The sequence below is a fragment of the Nesoenas mayeri genome (genome assembly GCF_963082525.1).
Source record: "Nesoenas mayeri genome assembly, chromosome: 13".
Taxonomy (NCBI): Eukaryota; Metazoa; Chordata; class Aves; order Columbiformes; family Columbidae; genus Nesoenas; species Nesoenas mayeri.
This window is the reverse complement of record NC_137550.1, coordinates 17,807,529-17,817,655: the sequence shown is the minus strand read 5'-3', so window position 1 is coordinate 17,817,655 and position 10,127 is coordinate 17,807,529.

Below are 10,127 nucleotides of genomic sequence, written 5' to 3'. Positions count from 1 at the left end.
AACAGATTTTTTTTTTTTTAAGAGTTGATTTGAAAATTTCACACTAACGTATTTAATTCACATGTAAAATTAAGTGTCAAAAAGGTTTTATTTTTTGTTGGTATGTATTCAGAGCATTTTGTGTCCAAGAATACATTATGTTTTGATCTGTATTAACACAACTGACATTGACTAATTTCAGGCAGGCAGAGGCAGAAGGAAGGAAATCTATAAAAAGAAATATTGAGAGCAAAATGGATACTAAAAAACTTAAATGAAATAAAGGTTTTTTTTATTTCAAGGCAGATGGAAAGCTTTTCATTTGAATCACCATGATTTCATTTTCTTAACAGTTTTTGAGAAAAATGCAGAGTTTTAAAGGAAAAGAACAACAAACATTTTCCAGCCAGTTGTCTTGTGAAGTCTCATCTAATAGACCCTGTTACTCTGTGCCTGGAGAGTAGAAGGAGCCAAACCGACTCAGCTGCAACACAACCGTGTGGCTTGAGGGAGGCTACACATTTTGTGCTTGCTGTTTAGATCATGCAGCTTTCCCCCAGACAATACACTTCTCCAAATGAGGGTGACGCTCAAGCAGCTGTCTAAATCGGGCACTGTGTCAACAGTTTAAATATTAACTTTTCCATGTGTTCTCACCAGTCCATGGGAAATGCAACGTCAGCCAGGGGATTCAACGTGGACTCCCACTTAGGGACTTTTTGCCCCAAACAGAGCTGTTCGGTCATGAACAACCTGAAGACAGCCCATGTTCCCTTGCAACAGCTCTGTCACTGTGTTACACCAAAAGTGCTATGCAGGAAGACAGGTTTTCCATGACTGCAGGGTCTGTTTGGGCAGGCTGCTGCAAACACAAAGCAAAAACAACACAGCATCCCAGAACATGGCTGTTGAAGGGATGAAGGCTCCTTCTCATGAAACTGAGGACCTATTACCTTGGAAGCAGGTAGGTTTGAGGCCTTTGATTATTTGACCAAAAAAAAACCCCAAACCATAAAGCCTGATTCCTATAAACCACCAGGAAACTGGGGTGCTTGGGGTCAAACAACCCAGCAACAGATATGCTGACAAGCATCATATCAGGCTCTGCACCAGCTTTCGTCAATGGGTTCATTTAAGTTTTGACGTCATACTAAGCAGAGTGCAGGAGTCTGGCCTTGCAATAATGAAGGCACAAAATATGATAGCAAGGTCTATAGCTGGAAAAATAGTCTACAGAGGAGTTAAGAATGTGATTTATATAAGCTGTTATGGATAGTGGTTTTGTATAATCATCTCAGTTTTTTGGACTGAAAATTGACCTCTGTAGCCTGTATGTTAAATATCACTTTCATTTGTGTTGTGTATCTACAAGTCAGGTCCTAAATCAGGACTTAGAAGAGCTCCCTGAAGCTCGCTATAGTGTATCAAGGAAGGGTCTGACTTCAGACTGTACCCACCATATGGAAAAAAGATGCACCCATCCCTTTCCCCTGCACTTGCACTCATGTGACAAGAGAACAATTCAGGCTTTAGCAGTTAATTCACTCTCTTGGGAGATGCTGTCAGGTAAACATGCAAGACCAATTAGGAAGTATAAGTCATTGAAATAAGAAGTAGCACCAGCAGATATAGCACATATGAAGCCACATTCTTCGCTCTCCATGTCAAAGATCTCTGCTGCACAAGCCCTCAGGAAAGAACATGCAGGAAAAACTGGCATTTTGATGGCACGATGTAGAGCTCACAGCAGTACTGTTTTGAGGTGGTCCATCTACCATGCACTCAATCTCACAGGGCAGATCCATCCTCACCCACCCACATCCTCACACTGTATATTCTTTCACTCTGTGGGTTTATTGGTGAATGATGAGTACATTTTCAAATGGATTCATCTTTCAGTTGCTATGCAGAGATGCACCCTCCTCAGGGAGCTGTGAAGATCACAACTGAAACGGCACCCCAGTGTTTTAAAATGCTGAGTTTAAAGGCAGGTGCTGCAGGTAAAGGTGGAGCCTCTTTTTAGGAGAGGAACAGAAAGTCAGCAGTCTGCTGAGCACCACCAGTCACACTCCTGCTGGACCAAAAGCCTCTGAGGCATCTTGGTTCTGCACTTGAGCATCATTGTCTTCTGACAAAGACATCCCTCTCCTGCCATGCACCTGCAGGCAGAAACACTGTTAAGTCAGTTCTTCTGCTTATCACCAAGGAGGATACACAAACAGTATTACTATTTCATGTTTCTATTTCTAGTCTCTGCTCCTTTTCCCAAAGGCAAGCTCTTGGTTTTTTTCTCTTAAAGTTTGAGCAAAATCTATTCTGCCATTTTGAAGTCAGATGGGTGAAAATGAGCCAACTTGAAATCGGAGTTGCCAACTGGTTTAATTTAATTTGGTGAATTAATCATGAGCCTAGTTCTAAGTCCTTCTTCAAAAAAACAACAACATGTTCTTCGATTCATGGGAATATATCCAGGGCTGTGATTGCATTTAAAAACAAAAAGTAAGTTTCTGTCATGGAGACAAGCTCTCATAAATGTGACTGCTAGAGCCTGTTATTGAAAGTTAAATTAAAGGAAACTACCATTAAATGTTTATTAATCAGATAACAGGCTTCAAGTGAAAATCAAGATTTTGGAGAAGTGAAAAGTCTAATAACTAAAGATTATTGAATATTTGTGTCTAACAGTATTTCTGTACCTACTCCAAAATCTTGAGCTCCCTTCCCCTGCAACATATATAGATGTTTATACGCTCCACAGAGGAATTTAACTTTCTTATCTGGGACTCTTGCAACAGTGCTTCTGATCAGCTTTGCTGAACAAAGAAATAACCATAATTTATGCAGTGGAAACAAGAATGGCATAGAAGTACATGACTGCTCTTTTTTACGTTTTTGTCGGATAAAGTTCCCACCTGGCTCCATGTTATGAAACAGTGATGAGGATTCACACTACAGGAGCACGTGAATGCCTCAGGAGGTATGTAAGCAGAGCAAGAGGGAGCACTCAAGAATGGTATAAAAAGGAAAATAGTAGAGTTCAGGTGCAGTAACCTATCTGCTGGAGCATGGCAAAATCAGAGAGAATTTGTGGTCTTGATGGGGAATTTACGAGGATTCTGCTGCAGAGAAGAGCTTACTCCCCCTCCAGTGATGGTTCAGAAAGAGGAGATAGGACTGTCAGCCCAATCAGCTGACATTATTTACTGGTGGAGCTCCCCAGCTGGATTTGGGGGAAGCATCGCACTGTCCTTGAAGGCAGGACAAGGTATCTGCTCTGGAACTTAGAGAGAAAGTCCTACACCTATTATATTATGACAATGTGAATACTGCATTGGTGGAAGCTGTTTTGTACCCTGGGTCACCCTAATTGTATAAAAAGGCTGTCCACAGAAGGATGTCAAGAAGGATAAAACAGAAGATGATGTTTCATTTGTCTTCTCACTGCCCTACATATTTGCGCACATATTGACCTACTTGCGACTACGCAAAGTTCCTAGACAAAGCCGTATTGAGGTATTGGGATAGTGAAAAATATCTTCTTCACAGACCTTAGAGGTGAGTGGACTGTGTTTTACAGAAGAGGATCCTTTCCCTGAAAGTGTCTTCATTTTGTCATCATTCCTTATGGCAGGGAGGGGTTTGATGTGTAGACAGCCAAAAGGAAGATGAAACTGCTCACCACTGAGGGAGCCTTTTGCAATTTCCCCTCAAATGTGTGCCTAGTACCTTTTCTTAAAGAAGGTAATTCACAAGAAAAACCTCTTCCATGTGCAGCTCTCTGGAGCTTGCTAGATGTTCCTATATGTCTCATAAATCATAGAGGCAGCTGTTACCATCAGCATTTTCCTTCTCCCTTGAAGCACTCGCAGCCACAGCAGCTGCTGAGTCTGAAGTTAATTTCACAAATTAACCTCAGAATATCCCACAGTCCCAGGACAACAACTCTACCTGCTCCATGCATCTTCCTGAGAGGGACAAAGCTTGCAGCCTCAGCACTTCTGTAAGCTTTCCAAGAGGAGGGGGAAATCTTAAGAGGGGGAAGCCTCAGCTAGCTAAGTGTTTCAGCCAGAAGGCAAATGGAGAAGACAGGATGCGTTATACAAAGGCAAAACACAGAGCAGAAATAAAAACGAGACAGGAGAAAGGCTCCTGGGAGTATGAATGTAACAAAGGAGATGCATAGTTATCATTTGTACTTAGAAAAGAAAGAAATAAGGATTAAGACTGGGGCTGGAAGAACTTAGTACCAGTGACATCTAACTAGGACACAGGGGCCAGAGTCCCTTGGCAGGCTGAATACCTTTGCTTTGTTTAATGTGCTGGGAATTTTTCAATACCATGGTGGACTCAAACATGCGCTAGGTTTGCCCGTGAAGATGTGTCTTTGCTCTCTTTTGCGTCTCTGAGGAGTGGAAGCTTCTTGTGAACCCAGCCCTCCATCTCCCATTTCAGCTCTAGGGACTAAGCCGTGCAGCTTTTTATTGCCCCCTGCCTTTTCTCCATTGCTTTTACCAACACGCCTCCATTCCCACCAAACCTTGGCACAAGGGACATTAAAGCCAAAGAGACAAAGGAGGAAGGGTGACTTTTCTCTCTTTCCTTGGCAGGTATTTGAAGTTTCTGTGCTAGCCCAGTGAGCTGCAGAAGGTGAGGGGCATCCCTCCACAGTATCACAGTATCACAGTATGTTCGGGATTGGAAGGGACCTCAAAAGATCATCTAGTCCAATCCCCCTGCTGGAGCAGGAACGCCTAAGTGAGGTTGCACAGGAACATGTCCAGGTGGGTCTTGAATGTCTCCAGAGAAGGAGACTCCACAACCCCCCTGGGCAGCCTGTTCCAGTGCTCTGTCACCCTTACTGAGAAGAAGTTTCTTCTCAAATTTAAGTGGAACCTCTTGTGTTCCAGCTTGATCCCATTGCCCCTTGTCCTATCATTGTTTGCCAACGAGAAGAGCCTGGCTCCATCCTCATGGCACTCACCTTTTATATATTTATAAACATTAATAAGGTCACCCACTCCTGCAGCAGGCTGTGTGCTAGGAGCCAGCAGGTAAAACCACCAAAGCAAACCAGGGCTGCACACCTGAGTCTTGTTGCTTGCTACCATGTGTTAGGGCCCTGCCTGCACTAACAGGCTCTAATTAGCCTGAACAGCTTCACCTGGGACCTGGTGTTGGTATGAGCTGTGCTGCTGGTGGGTTGGTTCTTAGTTCTGTCCTGACTTGCTGGTGGGATTTGCATTGGATTTGTGTTTTTGTCTCACATTTGTCTCACAGTTACTGGGCTGTCAGTTGGTCTCATTGCCAGCCCTGTTATGCTTGGATACCGTGGGACTGTGATTACCCTTGTCACAACTCACGGTGCAGCTCCGCTCCTGCTGCTTCCCATCATCGCAGAAAGTCTAGTGGCATTTGGTAGCAGGACTGCTGGGACAACTCCTCTCTTCAAAAAGGTAAAATCTGAGACATCCAAAACATATTTGATGAAAGCCCTGACCTCAAAGGCTGCAATGCAAGAGACCCTGAGCTCTAGAAGAAGGGGTGGGGTGACAGAAGTTCTCTAACGAAGTCTTGAAATGGACAAGGGACTTCCTGGAGTGTCTTAAGGGTCCTCCATGGTGTCCAGTGCTTCAGAGTTCAGGTTTGCACAGGCTGTTTCTTGTTATTGAAGCTGTTGAGATCTGTTGTCTTCTTGTTCATTAAGTGGTCAAAAATCTGAAGGTAGTGGACATTGTTAAATGCCATGCATGACTCCTGCAGCTACTGCACCTGGGTGGTCAGGCCCTGGAATAGCAGGCAAATGTATTTGCTAATGTAGATGAATGACTGGTGAGCTCCAGTAACTTATTTGTAATGTTTCTATCCCTAGAAACACAGTGTTAAAATCCTTTACCTACATGGGGTTTGTATTTCTCCTTTAAGGATGATTATTTAAATGACTTATTTCTCTAAGTATGAAGCAAGAGGGAAAGGAGGTGGCTGAGAGAGAGCAAACAGAGCAGCTCCCTTCAATTGTGAAGGATGCTGGAATTCCTTGTCCGAGCCATGCTCGCAAGGGAGTCCTGTTCTCCTGCCTAACTGGGAGATGAGGGATCAGTATTGTGAAATGTCTGGGTTGCTCCTCAGTTCTCTGTGGACCAAAGAGCTCTTTTCAGGGAGCTTGGTAGAAGGATTTGAGGTTTGTCTCCTGGATGCGGTTCCTTTGTAGTGTGCATGGTGGAAATCTGCAAGACTTGTTGGTCTGGCTCCAGCTGGTCTGTGGTATGAGAAATCTGCACAGTCAATATGGCCTCTTCCTGAGCATATTGGGATTTACCCCTCTAAGTCCCTCACTCTACTTAGTAGGGAGCAAGAGGGGAGGCGAGCAGATGCTTTTCTTTCCTTCTTGGTGTCACAGAGGTACATCAAAACTAACCCAAACAAAGGATTAGCTCAAATATACTTTATTTCCTTATGAAACTGAAAACAAACAACAGAAACCATTGAGAAATGGGGATAATCCAAAGTCAAACAACACTCCAATAACATTTAACATGCTACAGGTTTGATGTAGTAGTCAGGGATATTGTTACTACATGACAACTCACAAGAATGATGATCAGAATTTCTCCTCCTGCCCCAGTTCTGTGAGGCTTCTTACTTTGTTTCTTCATATAGTGCTAAAAAAATAATTAAGCCTAGTGTATGAAATGTCTGATTCAGTGTAAAGCCATACGTTCTTCATCTCTCACCCTTCTGTGAGAATTGCTGATTTAATTTGACTATTAAAAAAAAAAGTGTGTTTGTATGGGCACAGCCCTGCTTACATGAGGAAATTAAAGTTGAGCATTGCCCACAGTTTTGGGCTTTGATATTCTTGAACACAATATACTAAACATGAAGAGTCTGAGCCACCCTTTCTACAGAAAGGGGATATCTTTGAAGTGCGTATTTTGACGATGCAAGACCTAATCCTGAGTGCGGTTGAGCACCTGCAGAGCTGAAAGTGGCAGAGACGAGGCAACGTTGTACATCCCTTGCCCTGTAGAGTGGCGATGACCAGGAACCTGCTTCTCCCTTGCTCACTGGCACGAGCTGTGCTGCACCAGCCCCTCTGCACCCAGCTGCAGGACCTGAGAGAGATGTCTGCTAGAGAAGAGCTGAGCCCTCACATCTACTTTTGTTTCCAAGAATTGCTCTTAGGTAAAGAACACTTTGATTAAAGGAACTAATTTATGAAACAACAATAAGCAAAGAAAACCCTTCTGTGAGCTCTATACAACAGTCGCAGCACATCACTGCTTCTAAGCTTAAAAGACCAACTTGACATTTCGTGCTGGCTCCTGTGCTGAAGCAACAGGAATAATGGGGACCAGAAAGGTCATGTAAACCTTCAGTCCTGCGGGTCCTTTGACAACCAGCTCCCCCTGAGTAGGGCCATGACTACCCCAGAACAGCATCTTGTCATGAAGCAGTGGGGTCCCACTCATTCTACCCTTCAGATGGTGTTTCCTATGCAATGTCACATTAGATTTACACCCCCTGTCTGCTTCTCTACTCTCTTCTTTAATAAGTGTGTTTCAGGGTTCTGTACTAGTCTCACACAGTTTTCCTAGTTATTTTACTTCTTAATTTTTGTCCTAGCTTTCTCAGTCAGGACCTTCAAAAGAATTGCCAGTCTCACAATTGGAAGTGCACACCTTGATCCTACTCTGATACGTGATGGCCCCTGGCATCTTTAGGACCTAGTGTAGGGACAGTAATGCAAAGAGTTTGATCCAGTGTGCATAGTTCTAGTTGTGGGTTGTTATTCACATGTTCCTTTCTGCACTGTTCTGGTATATATGTGATCTCCTGCTGTGTGTCTTTCCACACACAATGTTGATGTGGTGATGTTGATTCAACCAGTGACAAACGTCATTGGTTTTGGTCTCCATCCTGACCTTATCTTAGGTGTGTATGGCTGAAAGGAGACCATATCAAGTTCAAATAGAAAGTCTCTGTGGTTAAAGGGGTAACTGGTGGCACTATGTAGTGAAGGGGGTGGGAAGAGTGGACTGACTGTCTCAGAAGATCCAACACTGTATCTGTATCGAATACTGGAAAGAGGAGCTGCTTATGGCAAAGGCTGTTGAGAGGTTGCTTCTTGAGAGTCGTGTCTGTTTGTGTACACAGCTACACACATCTTGATCTGGAGCTAAATCTCCAGCAAGTCTGAATCTGTGGCTTGGTTTGAACCTGCTGTGCTGAAAGTTGAGGCTGTGTTGTGCACCCTGCTTTTCAAAGAGAATTGGGAGCTCTTCTTGGGTTTGTGTACTCTCTTTCTGGTTTAATTTGGTCCTAATTAATTTTTGCAGTAACACAATGAGAAGCAGAATTGCAACAGAGGAAATTCTGTTAGATAAAAGGAAAACAAATTACTATGGGGAAGGCCTTTAGTCATCAAAACACAGCCCAGGTAGGTTGTAGGATCTCTATACTTTGAGATATTCATTATTTGACCAGACAGACCTGATCTAAGTTAACTTCAAAGGCTGTCCTGCTTTATTCAAGGGTTAGATCACAGACCTGCAGAGATCCCTTCCCACCTGAGTTATTCTGGGATGTTTTGAACTGTGTTGACTCTTGTCTTGCTTTCACCTGCTTCTTACCCCACACCGCCAGCCTTCAGTGCTGGGATATCTCCATGTCCCACAAGACATGGTCCAGAGCAGAGGCAAGAGCTCAGATGTGCAGATGTGACTCTAGAATAGGATTCAGTGAAGCAAACTGATTTGGGTGGAGGAGAGTAAAAATAAAGCACTGCCTTTATCAGCGAGCTATGTCCAGAGGCCAAGGAATTAAACCAGAAACATTGCAAGCCTTGCAATGGGGAGTGACTTAATCAGCTGGAATTAGCTGTGGGGTTTGTCACTTCAGCTTTTTGTGTTTGGAGTGATTACAATTAAAATGCAAAGGTCTGACTGCTTAAGTGCTCTGCGCTAATTGGGAGATCAGCGTGCTTTCTTTTCCCTTTCTCCTCTAATCTATTTTAAGGCTTTTTTTCCAGTCCAGAAGGTGTGGCATGACCATGGATTTGAAAAAAGGGAGAGAGGTGAGAAATATCAAATCAAAACTGTGTGGGCTCCTTCCAAAGCTGGGGAGGAGGGGAAACACAGGGTTTTCCGTGAATAGGAAACAAATCTTTCCAAAGGAATGCAATAATCCTGCTTTGCTCTCCACTGGTTACTTTTTAACTCTGGTCCAACAGCTCTGGGATTTAATTGAATGAGTTGGGTTAGTCAAGAGTTGGCATGTTTTCGCAGTTAGTCTGTGGGCTGGAGCAAGCTAATCCTTCTCAGAGCAACCAGCAGCCTTTTCTTCACCAGTGGGTGCTATTCAGGGGTAAGACTCCTGTTTTTTGGAGGGGACAGCTGAAAAGCTATCACACCTGTCTTTTCATGTACTCTCATCCAAGCATCCTCATAGTTTGCATTCATGAGGTAGATAATGGCAGCAATTAGCACATCAACATAGCTGCTCCAAATCAGCAAGATGCTTCTTATGCCAGGAAGGGGGAAATCCCACTTGGGTTACCTGAGTGAACAGTGAAAGGGAACAGCCTAGGGCCTCCAGCACGCAAGAGCACCCAGAGCAGAGACTTCTTCATGAGCAAGTGGTGTCTGGGGAAGGGTCACTGCAGTTAGTGATGGGGCCAGTCCACAAGTCCAGTCAATATGCTTTGGCTCCTGTGCTTGCAGTACTTTGGGTACCAGCAATGAGAGGTCTGTGGTGGGATCAGGATTCAGGAGCACTGAGACACTGATGTCACAAGAAGAATAGCATCAGATGCCATTATTAGCAAATGCCGCTATTCCCACTCAAAATTTGCATTGTCAGCTCTGCCTCACAAAGAGCTGTGGTCAGCAGTGATGAGGAGCTAGACAAAATCACTGACATCTGCTGGATTCATACTTTAGGCAGCTGAATGCTTCTTGGTAGCCTTCTGCTTGTGCACATCACAGCTTCTTGACATCACGATATGTTATTGCGTCCTTTTTGATGGAGTGCTGAGGCCCAGAGCACACTTGAAATCCAACAAGGTGACTCCAGCACAGCAGGGAGCAGAGCTAGCAAGAACCTTGATGACCATTGTGGGTTTGCAGAGCACAGCAAGGACTGGCAGGGAG